The sequence below is a fragment of the Narcine bancroftii genome, chromosome 11 (genome assembly GCF_036971445.1).
Source record: "Narcine bancroftii isolate sNarBan1 chromosome 11, sNarBan1.hap1, whole genome shotgun sequence".
NCBI classification, from domain to species: Eukaryota; Metazoa; Chordata; class Chondrichthyes; order Torpediniformes; family Narcinidae; genus Narcine; species Narcine bancroftii.
Window position 1 is genome coordinate 48754136 of NC_091479.1, and position 23949 is coordinate 48778084.

General features: G+C 46.6%; 1 long non-coding RNA gene across 1 annotated transcript in view; it reads left to right on the plus strand.

Moving 5' to 3' along the window:
* Positions 1-19786: 19786 nt before the first annotated feature.
* LOC138745349 (uncharacterized) overlaps positions 19787-23949 on the plus strand; it is a 5968-nt gene continuing 1805 nt past the window's right edge. The window contains exons 1-3 of the long non-coding RNA XR_011346203.1: positions 19787-19915; positions 21045-21234; positions 21939-22019. This is a non-coding gene — a long non-coding RNA (uncharacterized lncRNA). The remainder of the gene's footprint in view (positions 19916-21044; positions 21235-21938; positions 22020-23949) is intronic.

Consider the following 23949-nt stretch of genomic DNA (forward strand, 5'->3'; position numbering starts at 1 on the left):
GCAGTGTGGAACTTTGGTCAATAGATCCAAAATGCTGCATTGAAGTGAATTAATACAACTCCCCTGGATCACGTGATCAAGAGAGCAAAAATAAATTATGAAAGTAAGCTAGCGGCAAATATAAAAACCGACTGCAAAAGCTTTTAAAAATATGTCAAGAGGAAAAGATTGGTGAAATCCAGAGTAGGTCCCTTGCAGTCAGAATCAGGGGAATATATAGTGGGGTGTAAGGAAATGGCAGACCAATTAAATTCTTACTTTCGTTCTGTTTTCACAAGAGAGGATACAAATAACCTCCCAAGGATGTTGGGAAACATAGAGACTAATGCAAGGGAGGAACTGAAAGAAATCATGGTCTTGGGGAAATTGACGGGATTGAAGGCAGATAAATCCCAAGGACATGATAATCTACATCCTAGGGTACTCAAGGAAGTGGCCATTCAGATAGCAGATGCTTTAAGAATTATTTTCCAGAACTCGACAGACTCAGGATCAGTACCCATGGATTGGAGGGTAGCTAATGTTACCCCACTATTTAAAAAGGGGGGGTAGAGAAAAAGCAGGGAATTATAGGCTGGTGAGCCTTACATCAGTAGTGGGCAAAATTATGGAATCAATTATTAAGGATGTGATAGCGGAGCATATGACTAGCAGAGAAGGGATCGGACAGAGTCAACATGGATTTACAAAAGGTAAATCGTGCTTGACAAATCTATTAGAATTCTTTGAGATGGTGACAGGTAAAATAGATGGGGGAGAGCCAGTGGATGTGGTGTACCTGGACTTCCAAAAGGCCTTCGATAAGGTCCCGCATAAACGACTGGCTTACAAAATCAAGGCTCATGGGATTGGGGGCAAAGTATTGATCTGGATTGAGAACTGGCTGGCAGGTAGAAGACAGAGAGTTGGGATAAATGGCTTGTTTTCTGAGTGGCAGGCGGTGACCAGTGGGGTGCCACAGGGATCTGTACTGGGACCCCAGCTGTTCACAATTTACATTAATGATCTGGATAAGGGGATTGGATGTAATATCTCCAAATTTGCAGATGACACTAAGCTAGGAGGGGTTGTGTGCACGGAAGTGGGAGTCAGGAAGCTCCAGTGTGATTTGGATAAATTGAGGGACTGGGCAGATACATGGCAAATGCACTACAATGTGGATAAATGTGAGGTTATCCATTTTGGTAATACAAACCGGAGGGCAGATTACTATTTGAATGGCAATAGATTAAGAGATAGGGAAGTGCAGAGAGACCTAGGGGTACTTGTACACCAGTCTCTGAAGGTGAGCATGCAGGTACAGCAGGCGGTTAAAAAGGCAAATGGTATGTGGCCTCCATATCAAGAGGGTTTGTGTATAGGAACAAGGATACCTTACTGCAGCTGTACAGGGCCTTGGTGAGACCACACCTGGAGTATTGTGTGCAGTTTTGTTCACCTTATCTAAGGAAGGATGTTCTTGCAATGGAGGGAGTGCAGAGGCGATTCACCAGGCTGATACCTGGAATGGCAAGAATGACTTATGAGGAAAGATTGCGCAAATTGGGATTGTACTCGCTGGAGTTTAGAAGATTGAGAGGGGATCTCACAGAGAAATATAAAATTCTGGCAGGACTGAACAGAATGGATGCAGATGGGATGTTTCCAAGGATGGGAAAATCCAGAACCCGGGGCCATGGTTTGAGGATAATAGGCAAACCATTTAGGACCGAGATGAGGAGGAATTTCTTTACCCAGAGGGTGGTGAATCTGTGGAATTCATTGCCACAGAGGGCAGTAGAGGCTGGTTCATTAAATATATTTAAGAGGGAATTAGATATATTTCTTCAGTATAAGGGTATTTAAGGTTACGGAGAGAATGCGGGGACGGGGTATTGAACTTTAAGATCAGCCATGATCTCGTTGAATGGCGGAGCAGGCTCAAAAGGTTGAATGACCTACTCCTGCTCCTATCTTCTATGTTTCTATGTTTCTATTGCCAAATCAGCTTCCTGAGGAGGTTTTCAAATCCAATAGCCTGAGTCACCTGACACCAGGTGCAGCTTTCAGATAAAATCCTTGCTGACATCTGCTACATGACTGATGTAAAAACAATTATACTGAACTAATTTATGTCTTGCATTGAGATCCTTATATGGATCTCCCCATATTTGCCAATCAATTACAATATTCAGATCCATTTTCCACCTTTGTCTCAACTTATGAACTTCTCATTTAAAAGTTCCTACTTGTAATAAAGAGGACATCATCAAATAATTTTTTTTAACAATTCCTCTTTATAAGGAATTTCTATTTCAGTACAACATGGTTGGTCCTAACTTATCCTTCAAATATGCTCTTCGTTGGAAATAGCAAAAAAGATTGCGATGTGTTATATGATATTTATTTCTCAGTTTCTCAAATGACATTAATTGATCCCTTTCATAACAATCTTCAACATTTATAATCCCCTTACGAAATCCGCTATCCAGAAATTGATGATCCTTTGAAAAAGAGATGAGGATTTTGAATCAAAGCCATTCTGGGTGATGTACATCCACTTACACCAATTACATCATTTATTTTATTCCATATATTTATCAAATGTTTCAACAATTTTTTATCTTTATCACCAACCATTAATTTTGATTCCCACTTGTACATAAATCCTTCTGCTTTTCCCTCTCCTATTTTATTTGATTCTATTTTAACCCTTTCAAAAAAAGAAGCAAGAAATCTCATTTGAGCTGCTCCATAACAATTTTTAAAAAGAGGAATCTGCAGTCCTCTCAATGCAGAATTTGCATTGGGTTATTTGTAAAATGGGATTCAATCGGAAATGGGTTCATGTGACATAAAACCACGATGCAGAATGTTTTCTAAGAATGGAATACAAGAGGAGGGTTGACTAGGTCTCCAGCAAGATATAGATCACAAGATATAGGAGCAGAAGTTGGCCCATCGAGTCTGTTCCACCATTCTTCCACTCAGCCACACTGCCCAGCTCTCTCCCCATTACCCTTAATTCCTTGACGTATCAAATACCTGTTAATCTCTGCCTTAAATACACCCAATGACCTCACGTGGGTTTCACGACCCATTGACAAAATCAATTTTTCCACATTTGTTTTAAATTGACACCCTTTTATCCTGAAATTATGCTCTCCTGCCCAAGAATCCCCGACCATGGGAAACATCTTTGACATATGTACTATGTCCAGGCCTTCCAGCATTTGAAATGCCTCTGAGGTCACCCTTATCCTTCTGTACTCCAACTAGTACAGTCGAAGAGTCGACAATTGTTCCTCATACACTAACCCTTTCATTTCTGATATCATTCCAGTAAATCATCTCTGACCTTCTCCAACACCAGCACATCTTTTCTCAAATACGGCACCCAAAACTCTAATTCTGATTGAATGGAAAGGGAATTCTCCAACGACACAAACACAACAGTTAAATGATATTATGTCTTGTTGATATTTACCACTCGGGAAGGTTCTTGTTGTGTTGTTCAGGGAAGCATTAGTGTTTTTGTGACTCAACGTACCAGCATCTGAAGTCCATTATCTCTTCAGAAAAGCTTGATAGCTTCAGCATGGAGCAGAGCTGAGCCACGACTTTGCAGGTATTTAAGGGAGTGTGTGGTCAGGGTTTGTTCTGGACCAACAATCTCACCAAATGACTCTGCTTGAAATCAAGATTCAAACCATTTTGAGGAATACAACAGGAATTGTTGAACAAGAGCCTGATGTTCCCTGAAGAGTTTTCTTTCAATAGTGGAAATTATTTTTTTTTAAAGCCCGTTAATATTCCTGATACAGATCTTTGAATTTAACTTTCAGTTGCTATCTGCTGTTCACTTGGAGGGCTTTAATGGGGTGACTGGGTGGAATCTTTGCTGTAACCAAGCAGTTGTCTTGCAATTTTCCAGCTGTTGGATGCGATTCAGTTGCTTGCAAGTTCATCAAGTGGGATTTTAATGTGAAATTGCAAATCACAGCGTCATTTTTGTGTTTGAAAATGCAAATGTGAAAATTTTAACTTTAGTCTTCTTGGTTTGCTTAAGTTTACAGAGGAGACGTTGGGTCAAGCTGAGAAGACAGAGTTGGATGCCCATTTGGCGAATCGGCTGGGCAAAGCAGAAAGCACAAAATGAAGGTCTGAAAAAATAATGAAGGAGACTGAAGTGCCGTTGAACCAAACCCAGGTAAAGAATTTAATTTTGTGCTGTGTACTTAAGAGACCAAACGATTTGGGCTTTTAGTGGTGACCTATTTAAATGAAAAAAATCTGATTAGAATAGAAGTTTATGGAATGTTTGGAAGTTGTCACAAATAAATGGAGATATAAATTAGATGTTGTAATTAAGATAAATGAACAATACAATGAGCCTGGTGTCATAGAATCTGCCTCCCCCTACTGTACATCACCGTTAAACCTTCTCCCCAATATGAACCTGATGTCAAAGTATCTGACACTGTTAATCGTAAATCAATGTTAAACCTTCTCACGAATGTGAATCCTGTCTCAAAGTTTCTGACTCAGTCTATCGTACATCAACGTTAAACTTTCTTCCCCCCCCCACCCGTGAATCTTGTGTAATAGAATCTACCTCAGTCTACCGTCCATCACCGTTAAACCTTCACCCTACTGTGAACCTGGTGTCATGGTATATATCTCAATTTACAGTATATCACCGTTAAACCTTCTCCCCAACGTGAACCTGGTGTCACAGTATCTGCCTCAGTCTACCATACATCACCGTTAAACCTTCTCACTACTGTGAACTTGGTGTCACAGTATTGATCCCAGTCTACCGTATATCACTGATAAACCTCTTCCCCACTGTGCACCCGGTGTCACGATATCCATTATAATTTACCGTACATCACTGTTAAACTTTCTACCTACTGTGGAATCCATCTCACATTTTCTGCCTCAGTCTACCGTTCATAAACATTAAACCTTTTCCTCCTCTGAACCTGGTGTTAAAGTATCTGCCTCAGTTTAACGCACATCACCATTAAGCCTTCTTACTGTCCTGAACTCAGCATCACAGAATATGCCAACGTCTACTGTACTTTACCGTTAAAACATCTCCCCACTCTGAACCTGTTGTGGCAGTATCTCACACCGTTTATCGTACATTACTGTTAAACCTTGTCCCCACTGTGAACCTAGTGTCACTGTATCTGACACAGTTTATCGTACATTACTGTTAAACCTTTTCACTGCTGTGAACCCAACGTCACAGTAACTGTCTCAGTCTACCGGACATCATCGTTGATCCTTATCCCCACTGTGCACCTGGTGTCACGTTATCTATCTCAACATACCATACATCACCGTTAAACCTTCTCCCCATGTGAATCTGGTGCCACAGTATCTGACACAGTTTATCGAACATTACTTTTCAACTTTCTCACTTCTGTGGACTCAGTGTCACAGTAACTGTCTCAGTCTACTGTACATCACCGTTAAACATTATCCCATTGAGCACCTGGTATCACTTTATCTACCTCAACATACCGTACATCACCGTTAAACCTTATTCCCATGTGAACCTGGTGTCACAGTATCTGCCTCAGTCTACAGTACATCACCGTTAAACCTGATCCCCACTTTACTCCTGGTGTCAAATTATCTACCTCAACATACCTTATATCACTGTTGAACCTTCTCCCTCTGTGAACCTGGTGTCACAGTATCTGACACAGTTCATAGTATATCACTGTTAAACCTTCTCACAAATGTGAATCCTACGATAAAATAATACTCCCCTTCTCAGTCTCGCTGTATTCAAATCCCCACCTATATTAAAAATTCCAAAAAAAAGAGAAAAATCAATCGCAAAACAATCTACTCAAAAGTAGTAGTCCCCTAAAAATCTGGGTGTGGTAAAGTCCACAAGTGGGAGGTGACTAAAGGACTCAGTGTCACCCACCCCCAGTCAGACTTTCACAAAGTCCTGAAACAAAAACATTCAGCCCAGTGATTCCAGTCCCAATTATTGTTCCGGATCTTCAATATCGAGAAGACTTTGGGTCAATTGAACTTTTTTCTCATTCTTTCCATATTTTCCAATCTTCCCATTTCCATTCCCATTGACCGTTCCCTTCGGTGACAATTGTGACGATCGCCAATTTCCTCGTACATCTGACAATGAATTAGCAAATATTAAAGGATCATGGTCATTCTCAAAAAACTGAGATTGAAAATTCCCATAAAAATCTTTCAATACTGCCGAATAACGAAAAGCAAATTTTTTATCCCTTTCACCACAATACTTCTTAGGCTGAATTAAATTCTCGGTCTCTCTGATCATTTCTTGATTCAGATCTGCATTTAAAAAAACCTATTATTTTGAACCATCAGTGGAGCCTGATTTTGCCGTGTTTTCTGCACCACCAATCGGAGGATAATTTCTCTGTCTTGATATTTAAAACAGCGAATCAAAACTGCTCGTGGTAATTGGCTTGGCAACGGTTTCTTCCTTATCGCTCCATTCGCTTGATCTAATTCCAGTCCATTCAGAACGAATTACCTGCCCTGCATGTCTGGGGTCCATTCCATCAAAACCTTCACCGGATCCGTACCTTCCATATCTTCCGGAAGACCTACTATCTTAACATTATTTCTACGACTTTGGTTTTCTAATGAGTCAAACTTCTTCAATAATTCCTTCTTCTGAATACCCCAATGTGCAAAAGGATCTTCCAATATTTCCATTTTATCTCTATTACGCTCTACTTGACTCTTGCATTCAAGAAAGCCTCCTCAATCTTGCACAGTATCCACTGATGGTGTCCATCTCGTAACATCACTCTTAACTACATTAATATCTTGCTTCATAAAAGTTATTTCTTCACACACAGTGTTCATTTTAGATTTCATTTCCGAAAATCCTTGAGTCATCTGATGAGTCATCTGCATTGATATATTTGCCATATCTTCCATGAGCTGAGCAATCCCTTCCCGAATTGGAAACACAGAATCCAGTCCAGGATCCATCACCTCCATTTGAGTCTGACCTTCTTTTGCCACAGTCCCCAGTTCTTCAAATTCTAATGAAGTTGAGCATCTTCTTTCTCCATAGCAATAGGTCCTCTTCCGTTGCTGCTGCGGGTCTGGACACCCGACAACAGTGTGCGACCTCGTCAGTTCACCGTCGCTCAGGCTCCCCCACAGCCCACACCTTCTCCAAAGGTTTGTGGACCCTCGACGCACCACGCATGCCCGGTAGGGCCACCGACTGCGCAGGTGCGCCTTCTGATGCTACACTGTACCTCTTCTGACCACCAGGCAATGCTGCAGGCTCACGGGCCTGTCCTCGCTCAGCTGGCCTGCCCTCACGCCTGTGTTCATGAGTGCACGAGTCAAAACCGCTGAACTCATCGCTGAGCTGGTGCCATCTTGCGATAGCGCAAGTGGTGCCGACGAAATACTTCGCCGGGCAGGAATCCTCTGAGGCTTGGAGACGCCAGTCGACGACTCCGTTGCTTCAACTTGAACTCGGCCACAATTCTTCAACACTTTTGTAAGGTAATTTCTTCTGGAACTGAGTTTTCGATTTTTTCACATTTGTAGCTATTTTGATCCTCCACAATTCCAAAGTCTATAAACAGTATTTTTAATCACTTTTACAACTTTTAAAATTGAGCATTTAATAGTCTAACTGGGGAAGGGTGGAACCACACGTCTACCCTCTGCGCCATCTTGTCACAGTATCTGACACAGTTTATTGTATATTACTGTTAAACCTTCACATTACTGTGAATGCTGACTCTCAGCTTCTGCCTCAGTCTACCGTTCATCAAAGTTAAACCTTCTCCCCCTGTTAACTTGGTGTTAAAGTATCAGCCTAAGTTTACCACATATCACCATTAAACCTCCCCATTGGGAGACCGGTTTTACTCTATCTGCCACAGTTTATCGTACATCACTATTATACCTTCTCACTACTGTGAACTCGGTGTTACAGAGCCTGCCACTCTACCGTACATCACCAGTAAACCTTCTCCTCAATGTGAGCCTGGTGGTACTGTATCTGCCACAGTTTAGTGTACATCATCATTAAAAATTCTCCCCAATATGAAGCTGGTGTCACTGTATTCGCCAAAGGTTATCGTCCAGCTCTGTTAAACATTTTCCCCACTATGAACCCGGTGTCACAGTAACTGCCTCAGTTTCCCATACAACACCAATAAAGCTTTTTTTCCCCACTCTGAGCCCAGTATCAATGTATCTACGTAGTCTCCTGTACATCACCATTAACCTCCACCCACAGTGAACCAGATTTCACAGTATCTGCCTCAGTTTATTATACATCATTTTTAAACCTTCTCACTACTGTAAACCTGGAGTCACAGAATCTGCCTTATTCTACCATACATCTCTGTTAAACCTTCTCAGTACTGTCAACACAGTGTCACAGTATCTGCCAAAGTCGTCGACTGTACATCACCGTTAATTATTCTCCCAACTGTGAACCTGGTGTAACAGTAACTGTCTCAGTTTCCCTTACATCGCCAATAAAGATTTTTTTTCCCACACTGAGCCCAGTCTCCTGTACATCCCATTAACCTCCTCCCCACTGTGAACCAGGTTTCACAGAATCTGCCACAGTTTATTGTACATCATTTTTAAACCTTCTCACTACTGTAAACCTGGAGTCACAGAATCTGCCTTATTCTACCATACATCTCTGTTAAACCTTCTCAGTACTGTCAACACAGTGTCACAGTATCTCCCAAAGTCGACTGTACATCACCGTTAAACATTCTCCGCACGTTGACCCATTTTTCACTGTTTTTGCCACCATTTATCGTACATCACAGTTTAGCCTTCTCCCCGCTGTAAACTTGGAGTCACAGTATATTCCATAGTTTATTGTACATCACTGAATTACCTTCTCCTCGTTGTGAATGCGGTGTCACCATATCTGCGTCAGTCCTCCGTACATCACCATAAACTTCTCCCCAATGTGAACCTGGTGTCACTTTATCTGCCACAGTTAATATTACATCACCGTAAAACCTTCTTCCAACTGGGTACCTGGTATCACAGTATCTATCACAGCTTATCATGCATTACTGTTAAATCTCACTACTGAAAACTTGGTGTCACAGTATCTGCCAAAGTCTACTGTATATCACCGTTAAATATTCTCCCAACTGTGAACCTGGTGTCACAGTGTCTGAACAGTTTATCGTACATGACTGTTAAATCTGCCAGATGAGCTCCAGATAGCGATAGAGGAGTTCTCGCATCTGCAGGAACTGGGGATAATTCGTTGCTCCGACAGTCCTTGGGCCTCGCCGCTCCACCTGGTCCCAAAAGCCTCCGATGGCTGGCGCCCTGCGGAGATTATCGAAGGCTTAATGACACGACAGTACCTGACCGTTACCCCATCCCTCACATTCAGGACTTTATGGCCAATCTGCATGGTGTGAGAGTATTCTCCAAGGTCGATCTGGTGTGCGTGTATCATCAAATCCCATTGCACACCGAGGACATCCCCAAAACGGCCATCATCACCCCCTTCGGCTTATTCAGATTTTTATGCATGCCTTTCAGGCTCAAGAACACCGCCCAGACCTTCCAGCCTCATGGATATGGTGTGCAGGGATTTGAATTTGTGTTCATTTATCTGGATGACATTCTTGTCGCCAACAGAGACTGGGCACAACACAAGTCTCACCTGCACACCCTCTTCTCCCGACTGGCCGAATTCAGCCAAATTATCAGCCCGGCCAAATACCAGTTTTGTGCAGAAGAAAATTTGGATGGGATGAAACTCATCCAGAATCCATTGCACAAGATTGGAAAAATTAGATTGAGCGTCTTCAAATACTTGGACGTTTTGACGTCAACAGACTTTGGAGTGGCCACATTTGCTCAGTTACACCATTTTTCTGATGTAAGCGAAGGTGGTTTTGATCCTGTCAGTTACTGAGTCCTGTGAAATAACCAAGTGCGAGTAGATGGTGGATTTGTAATGGGAAAAGCCAGAGTGGCTCCATTAAAGTCAGTCACCAGACCTTGAATGGAATTGACTACTGCTACTATGGTGAGCAAAATGGACGCTATGTTAAGAAGAGAATTACAGATGGAGTTAGCAGATCCTGTGTTTTGGACTGATAGAACATCAGTGCTTAAATATATTAATAATGAAATCATGAGGTTTCATCTCTTTGTGACTGACAGAGAGAATGAAAACCTGGACAACAACAAATGGCAGATTTACCACAGGACAGAGTTTCACCTGATGAATTCCCATTTACATCCATGGAAGTTGATTATTTTGGTCCTTTGCAAGAAAAGTGAGGACGAAGTGTTGAAAAACGATATGGAGTTATTTTCACTTGTTTGACTATGAGAGCAATTCATATTGAAGTAGCGTCATTGCTTGATACAGACTTTTTTATTAATGTTCTTTGGCGTTTTATTCCTAGACGTGGTCAAGTAAAAGAATTATGTTCTGATAATGGATCGAACTTTAAAGGAGCTGAACGAGAATTATGAAAAGTTATTCAAAATTGGAATCAACATCAAATTCATGATGCATTATTTCAGAAAGAAGTTAATTGGATATTTAATCCACCCATAGCTATGGGTGTGGTACGGGTAAGGGTTAGTTGGTTGTGGAGAACGTTTACAAAGGTCTGTACTGGGCAGTACTGGGCAGCAATGCTTAATGTTGTAATGGATGCGGAAGCTCTGGGAAGGGGTAAGGGAGGGACTGGCCAGGAAGTCTGCAGATGCTGGGGCCGAGGGCAATGCACAAACATGCTGGGGAAACTCATGGATAGTTTTGTGAGGAGCAGGTCCTGCATCACGAGTCAAATTGAGTATTTCAAGGAGGTGTCAAAGGAAATAGATGAAGGTCAAGGTCTGTATGTGCTGCACGTGGATTTTAGTAAGGTGCTTGACAAGGTCGTCATGGTGGCCTCATTCAGAACGTCGGGAGGCATGGGATCCATGGAGCCTTGGCTGTGTGGATTCAGAATTGGCTTGTCTGCAGTAAACAGAGGGTATTAGTAAATGGAACAATGACTAGTGGCTCTCCAAATGGATCTGCTCTGGGACCCCTGCTCTTTGTGATTTTTATGAATGATGATGGGAGTGGAAGAGTGGGTACGTCAGGGGATGACACAGAGGTAGAGATGTTGTAGACAGTGTAGAAGGTTATCATAGGTCATCCAGTTTGCAGAGAAGTGACAGATGGAGTTGAATCCTGTAAATACAGATGTACTTAAACAAGCAATTGGTACAGGTTAATTTCCAGAGTCATTTTCAAGGGCACGAATAAAAGTTATTCCAAAGAAGGTTGGAGACCCATTAAAATTAGCTTCATATAGACCAATATCTTTATTGAATGTGGATTACAAGAACGTGAGGGCAGAGCACTTGGTTAATGCCAGGATTATGAACAGTGTGCAGGACTGAGATATATTTAGATCCTGCGCCATAAATCGCTCAAGGTTGCTGTGCAAATTGAGAGGGAGTTTAAGATGGTGTATTGTGTGCTGGCCTTCAGGAGTCAGGGAATTGAGTTCAAGAACCGAGAGGTAACGTTGCAGATATATAAAATTCTAGTCAGACCACACTTGGAATATTGTGTGCATTCTTGGGACGAGAATACCAGTGGACGTCTAAATAAGGTGAGATGAGGGAACTTTAGACAAGATGTGAGGGGGATATTTTATTCACACAGAATGTAGTGGGTGGCTGGAATACATTGCCAGGAGTAGTACTGGAGGCTCATCCAAAAAAGGCATGAAAAAGATTTTAATATAGGGAGAGGAATAAAAGAAAAACAGAAGGTACTGGTGAGAGGGAGGGAAGAGTAATATTGTTGTGGGGTAGGTTCAGATGGGTCAGCTGAAGGGACTCGACTGATCCATCCATGATTTGTCCAGCATCTTGCTGCCATGTCGTGGTGAACCAGGGTGTTGCCTGATGGAGACACGGTACTCTGAGCTCTGCAGATATAGATTGTGGTTTTCTCCATAACACACTTCCTCAGGTAAAGCAGAGGAAGGGAAAGGCCCTAGTGTGCAGGGGTAGGGAGGGGGGTGATGGGGGAAGAGTTGGGGCCCTCAAAACTCATCATGATCAGGCCTCGGAGACGGCATCTCTATCACTCGTATTTCTCTTCCTAGGAGAAGGAACGATCTCAGAGACAAGACACGAGTCCAGAAGAACATTGCATCCCAGCTGAACAGAGGACGGACAACATCATGATGGCCTGAACCCCTCCCCTTCTCCCTCTGGCCCTGCCAACTCCATTCACCACCTCTTCCATATCCCTTCACCCACTTCCCCTCCCATTTCTCCTCTACCTTGCCTCCATTCCAACCCCCTTCCACTCACCTTCCCCTTCACCTACCCTCACACCTATGCCCTAAACTTAACCCTCCTCCCTTCACCTCCCCTTCCTCTCTCCTTTCCCCCTCCCCTTCGCCTCCTACCCTTCCCCTCCTCCCCTTCCCCTCCCCTTCCCTTCCTACCCCTAACAGGGGAAGGAGGGATAGGGGAAGGGGGTAGGAGAAAGTGGGGTAGTGAGAGGGTAGGGGTAGGTAATGGGATAGTGGTAGGGGGTGCGTGTATGGGGTAGGGTTAGGGGAAGGGGGTAGGTGTAGAGGATAGGAGTAGGGTTTAACAGGGTTGGGGAAGGTGGGTAGAATTAAGATAAGGGTCAGGGACGGGTAGAGGTACAGTTAGGTTTAGGGTTAGGAGATGTGGGCTCGGGTTAGGTCGAGGTTTAGGGTTAGGTTTAGAGTTCGGGGAAGTGGGCTTGTGTTAAGTTTAGGGGAAGGGGGTAGGAGTAGGAGGTAGAGGTGGGGTGTGAGTTGGGGTTAGGGGAAGGTGGGTAAGATTAGGGTTGGGTTTAGGGGACAGCGTAGGGATAGGGTTAGAGGAGAGGGTGGAAATAAGAGTTAGGGTTGGGGACGTGGTGTAGTGTTTAAGGGTATCGGTAGTGTTAATGTTAAGGTTAGGGTTTGTTAGGGGTTAGGGTTAGGTTGGGGAGGGGAGCGTGGGTGGCGATCGGGGCACAGGAAATGGGGAGGTGATGAGGGAGGGGAATGGGCAGGGAAATGAGGAGGGGTATGGTGTAGAGGAAATGGGAGGTGAACGTAGGAAGGCACCCCTTCCCCCACATTATCCCTGCCTCCTCTCCTCCTTCCAGAGGAAGCCGGACCTCATTCCGGCCAGAACCTCCCTGTAGTTTCAGAGCCTCCGTTTCAGGAAGTGCATTCGACGCTTGCTGCTGGACAGACATCTTGTCTCTTGATTCATTCTATACCGTTGATATTAAATTTAAAAATGGTTTGGTCTTTTAAAGCTTGAACTCAAAAGGCTGGTCCAAAATGACAACACAGAAACAGGCCCTTCGGCCCCACTCTCCCGCTGGCTGTGCTGTTGTAATCAGTCCATATTCTTCTCCACCTTTTCATTCTTAGTTCCCATCAAACTCATGTTGCCTTGTCAATCTCACGGCCTGTGGGAAGAAGCTATTTCCCTCCCTGGCTTCTCTGCTTTTATTCCTCCATATATCGTTCCTGATGGCAGGGGGACAAAGATGCTCTTTGCTGGATATCTGGGAGTTTATTTACAGAGCCCATCCCTGCAAATAATTCAGGGGTTCCTTGCCTTGAGGTTCCACCCATGTTGCCTCTCCTTCAGCACTCTCTCGTCAGAACACAATTGCACCCTCCTTCCCCTCCTCTCCCAGGTCTCAGTATCCCCCTGACAATTCCAGTCAGGTGCCATGTCTACACCCTGCCCCACCTGCTATCGAATGCCCTGCATCCTCCTTCCCCATTGGTTTCCTCCTGTTATCAGGCATCAGGATGGACCCCACCCTGTTGAAACTACCCATATTCTCACTGATCTCTCTGTGCCTCTGCCCTCCATCCAGGGGTCTTGGTTGTCTTGTGGTGATGGTGGAGAACAAAGTACCAACTCAAGGAGATGGGGAGCTGTAAGGAGACCCCCAGTTCCAGGAGACGGGGAGAACCACAGAGATGCCCAACTCTGTCAATCCGGTAGAACCTGGTCATCAGGTGCAAGGAACTCTTGGTACTGCTGCACGTGAGGTAGGTGTGGCCCATCCCCACACCTCCACCCTGTCAATCCCCAAAACACATTTCCTATTCATGTGGGGGTCCAAAGTGGATAGAGTCTGGAGGACCATGTACGTCGTCAATCAATGGGGGAATAACCCTAACCAGCATGGCTATTGTGTATGGCTGTGCTTGGAAACAAAGTGCAAGGGCACCAAAAGCCGCTATGTGCTGAGGTTCTACCTGGCTCAGGTGTTGCGAAAGATTGGTCTGGCCCTGATGCCACACAATGTTCTAGTCAGCAGGACTTTGCCCCATCACCTTCATGGGAATGGTTGCATAGACAAACACTATTGACCACAGGGCCATCAGGCAGTGGTCAGCATGGAATTCCTGCTGACACAGAGACTAGGACTTGATGAGATACTGCGGGGTGGTCCCCTGAGCAGCGCATCCAGAGACAGATATCCAGAACTGCTGGAAGACCAGAATCTCAGTGAAAGATGCCCTTTGGTCTGCCTGAAACCCAGATAAGAGAAGCAAACACTAGAAGCCCAAAGCAAAGGGAGGAAGGTTTTGGGGCAATATAAGGGGTACTTGTTTTTACACAGAGTTGTGGGTGCCAGGAATGCCTTGCCAGGAGTGGTGATGAGGGCTGAAATATTAGCGGCATTGAAGGGCTTCTTGGACACTTGAATGAAGGAAACATAGAAGATAGGAGCAGGAGTAGGTCATTCGACCCTTCGAGCCTGCTCCGCCATTCAACGAGATCATGGCTGATCTTAAAGTTCAGTATCCCGTCCCCGCCTTCTCTCCGTAACCTTTAATACCCTTATACTGAAGAAATATATCTAATTCCCTCTTAAACATATTTAATGAACCTGCCTCTACTGCCCTCTGTGGCAATGAATTCTACAGATTCACCACTCTCTGGGTAAAGAAATTCCTCCTCATCTTGGTCCTAAATGGTTTGCCTATTATCCTCAAACCATGGCCCCGGGTTCTGCATTTTCCCATCCTTGGAAACATCCCATCTGCATCCATTCTGTCCAGTACTGCCAGAATTTTACATGTCTCTATGAGATCCCCTCTCAATCTTCTAAACTCCAGCAAGTACAATCCCAATTTGCGCAATCTTTACTTATAAGTCATTCCTGCCATTCCAGGTATCAGCCTGGTGAATCCCCTCTGCACTCCCTCCATTGCAAGAATGGAGGGTTATGAAGGAGGAAGGGTCTAGTTTTTATTTTGCTTGGAATTGATAGGTCAGCGCAACATTGAGGTCTGAAGGGCATAACTGTTCGACGTTAACCTGCTGGTCTTTTAGCACATGGAGATGTGGGTGAGGGAACGCTGCCCACCGGCCTATTCCAGGTTGCTGAGAGATGCACTGAGGCTTGGCACAGCCACAGCGAGGGCGCTGTGAGGAAGGACTCTAATCCTCCGGGTCTTGAGGGGCGGAGACTAAGGGGAACCCCTTCAACCACAGAGTGCAGGGAGAAACCACAAGGTGTCAAAGTGGTGGAATGAGGTTAAACAGAGAACATGAGCAGTGAAGGGAATATAGGCATGCAACACGAGGATGAGAAAAGACATGGAACAGTTGTCCTCTTGGTCAATAATTTGAGAATAAAGTTAATTTTGAGGTGAAAAAGAGAAAAGCCCGAACTCAGTCAACTTTGTTTCATGAGATACACTCTCCAATACAGGAAAGCTCCTCTGTACCCGTTCAAATTTAACCCGAGGAAACTGTATTCATGGTGGAAACCTCTGCAAACACACAACCGGACCTACGCACAGAGAGACAAATGATACACATGCAGTCCCTCCCAAAAAAGAAATAAATTCTGTTGAATCAATCGCAGAGTCATGGAGTCTTTGTCTGAGCCGGTCATCCATCATTCTCCATTCTCACTGCTTGCAGGAAGAATCTGTTTCTGGGCCTGGTGCTACTGGCTCCGATATTCCTCGACCTCTTTCCTAATGAGAAGAGCTGCCAAATGCTGTGGGCAGGTGGAAGGGATCCTCGACGACGTTGACAATGAACCTGGTTTGTCCCATTGATATTTGGGGTGGGTGGGTTGGGGGGAGTGGGTACCCATGATCCTATCTGCCACTCGTGGTCCTGCCGATCACTTTTAAAAAATATTTATAAACTTAAAACCACAACAAATTCACACAATTAATAATAATGCTCATCTAATGTGTGGAATCTATAAAAGAAAGAATAAAGAAAACACCCCCCACCCCCATCCCCAATATCCTACCCTCTCCCACTTCTCTCCTCAACAGAAGTGACTGCTACAGTGGTGACCTCAGCAGGACCCAGTCCTTCAGTTGGACGTGAAGATCATGGTCCAGGCGGATCTTCAGATGGTTTGGTTGAAGCTGTCAATGTTCTGGATGTCGCAGCTACACGTGGGGTTCAAACAGGCCAAGGACCAGTTCCACCTCCAAGAGATCACCGCAGATGACATCCATTACTCCTCCATGATGTTCTTGCTCATCAGGACATGGCAGCAAGGCTCATCGACTTCTGATATCAGCCTCCCAAGAAAGGCAAATAGGATGCCCTCAAGGAGCTCTTAACCCGCACCTTCAGGCCACACCTTCATCCTCCACCTCATTCTGTTCCTGCTCTCACTGTCGCATGGCCCAGACAGTCATCCCAACATGACTCCCTTCATGCTATTTCTTTTCAGCTCTCACCAAACGCCCTGGACCCATTTTTCAGGAACTTCCCTCTTCCTCCCTATGTCATTGGTATCTCCATGTACCACAACCTCTGGCCCACTTTAGGATGCCTTGGAAACCAGCAGCAACACCCCAGACACTGGCACCAGGGAGGCACCACCTGGAAAAGGTCCAGGGTCCTAGTCCAACAGTCTTTTGTCTGAGCATCCAGGCAGCAGAGAAATATCAATGGTTGCTCAAAGCAAAATCCTCATTGCGGTGCCCACCAACAAGTTGAGGCACAAAGTTTTGTGGGTCTTTTGGGTTACTGGTGCCAACATATTCCCCATCTCACCCTGCCCCTCCATCTACTGTACAATGTTGCCCAGAAAAAAAAACTCTCAGCTTCATTGATGACCTGAACAACAAATGGCTTCTTAAATGGCAAAACACGCTGTTGAACACCAATGCCACTGACCACAAGCACCCCCCAACCCCTCAAAACTGGAAGACCCTTTGAATGACTTGTCTCTGCAATGAAGACAATGGGCTAGTGGAGCCTTGAGCAAAAGAGGCAAGGTCGCCGAGTCCCACACAGCTTCTGGTTCAATTCCCTCCTGGAAGCTGCCTCCCGCGACTCCCCATCTGAGTGTCAGATGCTCGCCTGCTCACCACAGAGAACCAGATGGCAGCAGAGACAGTCACACTCCAGCCACACCTCCCCAACATGTGATGGGTTAAATCTGCGGATGCCACTCACAGCGGACCGAAGAAGTGGTACATGGCAGACCGCACAGAGGCCGGGCCCGAAGGGCTGAGCCACTTGCAAGAACAGATCATGTCCTGTCCGAAAGTGACAGCCTCCCACTTGAATGACCCCGAGAAGAGCTTGGCACCATGGCCTGGGGCAAACCATTCAAACCCTCGGTGCTGGACAGCAGGAAAAAGCTTGGTTTACTGACGGCTCCGGCTGGTGGAGGTGCAAAAAACAGCGGTGTAAAGTGGGAGCGCTCCAGCCCACCACAGATAAAGTACTGACACAAGAGGGTGAGGTGGAGGGGAGAGCCAACTGTCCAAGCTGGCAGCTGTGGCACTGATCCGAAAAGGGACAACCAGGTGGGCCCAGGAGCCTCTTTTCTGATCAGTGCTACAGGATTTCTGGGCTGTGCCAAACAGCACGTCAGTGTGGATGGGTCGGCGTCAGGAGACAGGGAGGCAGATCCATGGCTGCCTGCTCTGAGGACAACAGCACTGGCAGATCTTCTGAGAGGTGGAACAACAAAAGAATAGTCAGGGTCCATCACGTGGATGGACACACCTCCAGGAAAACTGCTGAAGCTGACGCAATGCCACTGTGTACTGAGCTGCTCAAATATGCTCTGCCACTATTTCCCCAAGCAGAGAGACCCCGGAGCCTTGGCAGCATTGGTGCATCATAAATGTGGGCATATGGGGGCACTATGATGGACAGAGGATCTGGGGGTCTCATGATGTTGCAAGAACTGTGATGGCCAAATGCCCTATTTGTCAGCAATTAAAACGAAGGGCCACATTCGCTGGGGTTCGGTAGCTGGCCAAGACTGATAAATTGACCATATCAGGCCTCTCCCCTGCCAAAATAAAAAGTGATATGTTCTCACGATGGTCAGCACATACTCGGATGTCCTGCCAGCGGGCCGACCAAGCACCATTTAAGCGTGCTCCATATGTGGAATACCCTATCGGATAACGTCCGACCAGCAATGGGTGGTGATGCCAAGTATTTGGGGCCACCTGCATATCCCCTACCACCCACAAGCATCCAAGATCAATGAGTGAATGAATGACCTGTTCAAGGTATCGTATGTGACAAGTTGATTGTCAAGTCTTCTATCCATGAGTGGTTGCAAGTGTAGCGATTAATCCGGCGAGTTTGTGTCTGTGTGTGTCTTTTACTCCTCGTGCGACTTCACTACATGTGTCAATAAAAGACAACTGTGTTCAAATTCGCCACCCTTGGGACCCCTCGAATCAGTTTCACACACATAATAATTGGTGCAGTGAGCAGGGTCCTTCGAGTTCCGACTGAACACAGATGCAGTGGAGATGCTTTGGAATTGGGGCAGGAAATCGAGTGCAGGCAGGGAGAACAAGATCTGCGGGTGGACTGACAAGAGTGCAGGGTTGGGGAGCTTGGCAAGCATGCTGGCGGACCATGGCAAACTGGTAGACTGGTCCAAGCTCCTGGATCCACATCTTGAGAAAATAGGTCACCACGTGTTGTCCCACTTCAAGAAGTCGGGGTTCCCAAAATCTAAGGGGAATCAGAGGGTGCCTTTTGGCTGCCAGTGTTTCTCCTGAGAAACCAATGTGAGATCATAGAAAGGAAAGATTTGGAGAGGGCCCAGGAAAATAAGGAGATAAAGGTGGTCCAGCAGCGCTGCTGTGCACTGCAGGAGGCAGCGCAGACTCCCCCAACCTGAGCCACTGATGTCGAGATGAGAGGGACAGAGGTAGCCAACAGGCATGCCAATCAAGGTCTGACTCCCCCCCACTTCCCCAGTGAGTGAGTTTGTACTGGCCATGGAGCGATTAGCCGAGGCCATTTGCCAGAATTCAGGCATTAAAGGTTTCAGAACAGGCCAGGAAGAGCATGAAATCAATTTATTTGCAGAAGTTGTTCTGATATATCTGACAGACCCGACACACTCATTGCCCAAGTTGTGCTCCACCCTGGAGGACTATGGGGAGATCTCTGGGTATAAGTTCTTTTGGGATATGTGCAAAATCATGTCACTTAGTAAGGGGGATTAGAGCCAATGTCAAGAAAATAGTCAACAAATGTGGAGGCAAAATGGAATCAAATATCTAGGAGTTAGAATAGATAACAACGAGTAATTTAGACCAGCTGAATTATTCTCCCCTTGCTTGGGGAAATTGAGGAGGATTTAAATGGTTGGATGTCCCTGCCCATTACACTAGGGGTGTCACAGAGAGGGGAGGTGTCACAGAGGGGGGAGATGATGACACAGAGGGGGTGATGATGTCACTGCATGGGGCAGCCATAGCTGAGTCGTGCCATGGCACAGCAACACGAGAAAGATGCATCTCCTGGAAGGGGATTCTGGCCCGCATGTCGGAGTAGAACACTGTCTCATCCCAGGGACCCTCTGATCAACAGGGTTGTGTTTGGAAGCACCCTGCACCCATGGGTGAGATAAAGAGCCTGTTACATGCTCCCCTACTGGGACAGAGACTCCTCTGGCACCATCCTTTACCAAGTGTGGGCGGAGAGAATGGAGGATGCACTTAATCCCCTCTCCCCATCCAGAGTGCAGGGCACTTTATGAGGCAGCTGGAGGGGACTGGGGAGGGGAGAACAATGGCATGTGAGGGGATACAGGGATGGGGTCTGTAGGAGTGGAGGGGAGAACAAAGGAATGGGGTAGCACCACAGGCTAATGTCAAGGGAGATTGGATCAGAGATAGGGGACATAGGGTTGAGCTGGGGGATGGGGTGCGAGGGGACGGAAAGCACTGGGGAAACCATGGGGGTGGTGTTGGGTGGGGGATGAGAGTGTGGTAGAGGATTCGGGGCAGGGGAGAGTGTGAGGTGTCTGAGGGAGAAGAGAAGTTGCAAGGGGGATGGAAGGCAGACCTTTCAACAGAAATGGGACAGAGCTCCCCCTCCACCTGGAATGGGATCTGTCCACTGAGAGACACGACCGCTCCTCCACCCGCCACACCCCTCCCCCCCCTTGGTTACTAGATCCCTTCCACCCTTGCATACACCCCCACACCCCACCAACCGGGATAGGATTCTTTCCCCCAGTGGACCTGGATCAAGGTGCTAGAAAGTGTTTCTGCTGCGGCGGACCCAACAGAGTTGAGCGGAGAAGAGAGGGGCTCTCTCCGCACCACCTGCTCCCTCAGGCGACGAGGTCTCGCTTGAATCATGGAAGATCACGGTTTTGCTGAGCTTCTGGGAATGTGGAGGGCTTCTGCTAAACCCGTGGTAGGGTTCACAGTGGTTCATCTCCCCGGGACGTGCTGAAGGTCAAGGATGTCCCGATCCTCTCATGGAGGGAGGGTTGTAGACAAAGTGAACGGCTGCGGAACTGGCCTCAGTCTGAGGAGAGTGATCAATGAGGGACCTGCGGTGGCAATATTTCTACTGAGAGGCTGGAACAAACCACCAGAGGATCAATTCTGACATTTAGGTGACCCTTGGAAGGGAGTTAGAGGGAGGGGTAGAGACTAACTTGGACAGCAAGGCTGGGTTGGGATAAATGACCTGTTGTGTACCCTCTGGGTATGTAAATGCTGCTGCTTCTTCCCCAGAGGACATGGCAATAAGGTCACAACAGAGGTGGCCACACCGTGTCATGGACCCAACGTCCCCGAGGTGGTGTCCTGGACAGATGATAAAATCATCGACAATGGATCTTTCTGTGTGGTGTACCAGGCAAGGCTGGTGGACTCCGGAGAGCTGATTGCCATCAAGAAGATCTTGCAGAACAAGAGATTCAAGGTGAGAGGGAGGAGCAGTTGTGTGGAAATGCAAAGCCCTGATATTTAACTTTAGGGCCTACAGCACGTTCACAGGCCCTTGCGACACATGAGCCCGTTTCACACAATTACACCCATTTGACATACAACACCCCAAACACATTTTTGAAGGGTGGGTGGAAAGAGGAGCATCTGACAGAGACCAAGGCAGCCATGGGGTTTGGAAACAGAGAAAGTCACACAAACCAATAACAGACCCCCCATCCCCACACACAACCCCCCACCCACACACACACACACACACACACACACACACACACACACACACACACACACACACACAAACACTCACACACACACACACACACACACACACACACACACACACACACACACACACACACACACACACACACACACACACACACACACACACACACACACCTGGCAAATATCAGAGATTTTCTGCAAATTAATTGTTTAGTAGAAGCTGGGAAAACAATCATAAAAACTGAAATTGAACCCCCTGACGAGTCCCCACTCCAGCGACACTAAAAGTCCCCCCCACCAACTCTCGACGAGTCCCCCACTTCGGCCTCCCTAGGAGTTCCCCACCTCTGACCTCTTGACGAATCTCCTCTCTGCCAACCCCCTCAACTTGGACAAGTCGCCCCTCAGGGCCCCGACCCATCGACCAGCTTTGCTGATGTTTCTCTCTCGCCATAGAACCGCAAACTGCAGATCGTGCAAAAGTTGGATCACACCATCATCGTCCCTCTTCTCAACTTCTACTCCTCTGTAGTCAAGGTAAGATCCACCTGCACCCACCCGACCCCCACTCTGATGCATCTCATTTGCTGCTACCTTCCCCATTCCTTCAATCGATCTGTCTCACTGCAGCCTCTCTGTTGCCTCCATCCTGCCCCTCTGACCAGTGCCGTCTCCTTGACGCTGGCTGCCCTGCTCCTCACCCATTAACTCATGACCTCTTGCCATTTCAACTCCAGACAGCAGCAGCCAAGACCACAAGACAAGGTCGCCAAATTCGGCCACTCAGCCCCTCCAGTCTGTTTCCCCAATTCATTTCATGAATGTATTTTCCCCCATAACTCACTTCCCCAGAACCTTTTTGTCCTCTTCCAAATCAACGCCTGCTCTGAATCTTCCCAACAACTCAGCCTCCACATGTTCGACCCTAGCCAACACCCGGCTGCAAACATTTCTCATCTCGAAACGTCAATGGTTTTTCTCTCCTGGTGAACCCTTGCCTCACGAGGGAGGGCGGTCAGAGCTGCACAGTTTTGCAGTCTCACCAGAAGCTGTATGATGGGGCAGCGGACGGGTCCACTACGGCCTGTTGACGCTCTGCTCGCTGAGCCCTTGGATTCATGCCATGTTGTGTTGAGCACTGGGGGCATCAGGCCTACAGAGAGCAGGAGGGGCTGGCACTCCTGTTGGGAGAGGTGCTGGGTGTTGGAGGGTAAATCCAAAAGAAAGAGGAGGCTTATTTGAATCTGGGTCTGGACTATGTTCCCGAGACGGTTCACTGCATGGCCCAGCTCTTCAACAAGGCCAAGCAGCCCATTCCCATGATCTACATCAAAGTGGTTGTGGGTCTGGGTGGTCAAGTTGTCCACTGGGGCAAGCTTGGATGGTGGGGTTGGAGGATATGAAGGAGTTTACTGGTTGAGTCTCGCTGGGGACTGGATATCGAAGAAGGGTGCATGAGGGTCTCAATGGGTATTGGTGAGGAGAGAAAGTTTAGTGAGGGGAGAGGGGTGGAGAGGATGATGAGGATGGATGTTGATTGGCAGGGAGGGGCCCTTCACCCACCTCCCCTTACCCTCAGGATATAGACCCGGCCAGTGTGGAGGCAGAGTGGGTCATGTTATATCGTTGTGTTGCCAGATGTTCATGTACCAGCTGTAGCAGAGCATGGCCTACTTCCATCCTCAGGGGGTTTTCCATTGAGACATCAAGCCCCAGAAGATGCTGGTAGATCCTGAGATGGCCTTCTTATTGCTCCTTTATTTCGGCAGGTAGATCTACCTGTGTCTGCCCGTTCACCACCTCAACGCAGTCCTGATCCCTCTCCCCAACACGGCATTGTCCCCTCCCCACCAGCTCTCACCCCTCCCCCACCAGCTCTCTCCCCTCCTCCCTCTCCCAACTTGCCCCTTCCACAGCTTAATAACTTATTCTAAATAAGATTGTGGGGGGCTTAGATGGAATGAACAGCCAGAAACCTTTCCTAAAGTGTCAGGTGCAAATCTCAGAGAGCATCCGCTTCAGGTGAGGGGAGATTTTTTTTATGCAGAGAGTTGTGAGAGCTTTGAATGCGTCACCGGAGAAAGTGGTAGTCATTGGTAGAATAGGTTCATATAAAAGTCTCTGAGACGAGCATGTGGATGTAAGGGAACAGAATTTTTTCATGATAGAGGAATTTGGGGATATGGCGAGAAGGCAGGGTAGGTCGAGTTAGGTCATAAATTAGATCAGCCATGATCGTATTGAATGGCGGAGCAGGCTTGATAGGCCATTTTTGTCCTACTCCTGTTCCCACTTCCTATGATCCTATGGGTGTGGTACAGGTAAAGGTTGTGGAGAACATTTACAAAGGTCAGTACAGCCTTTATGGGCCAAAGGGCCTGTATTGGGGCAGCAATGCTTGATGTTCTAATGGATGCGGAAGCTCTGGGAAGGGGTAAGGGGAGGGACTAATAGATATACGTATAGA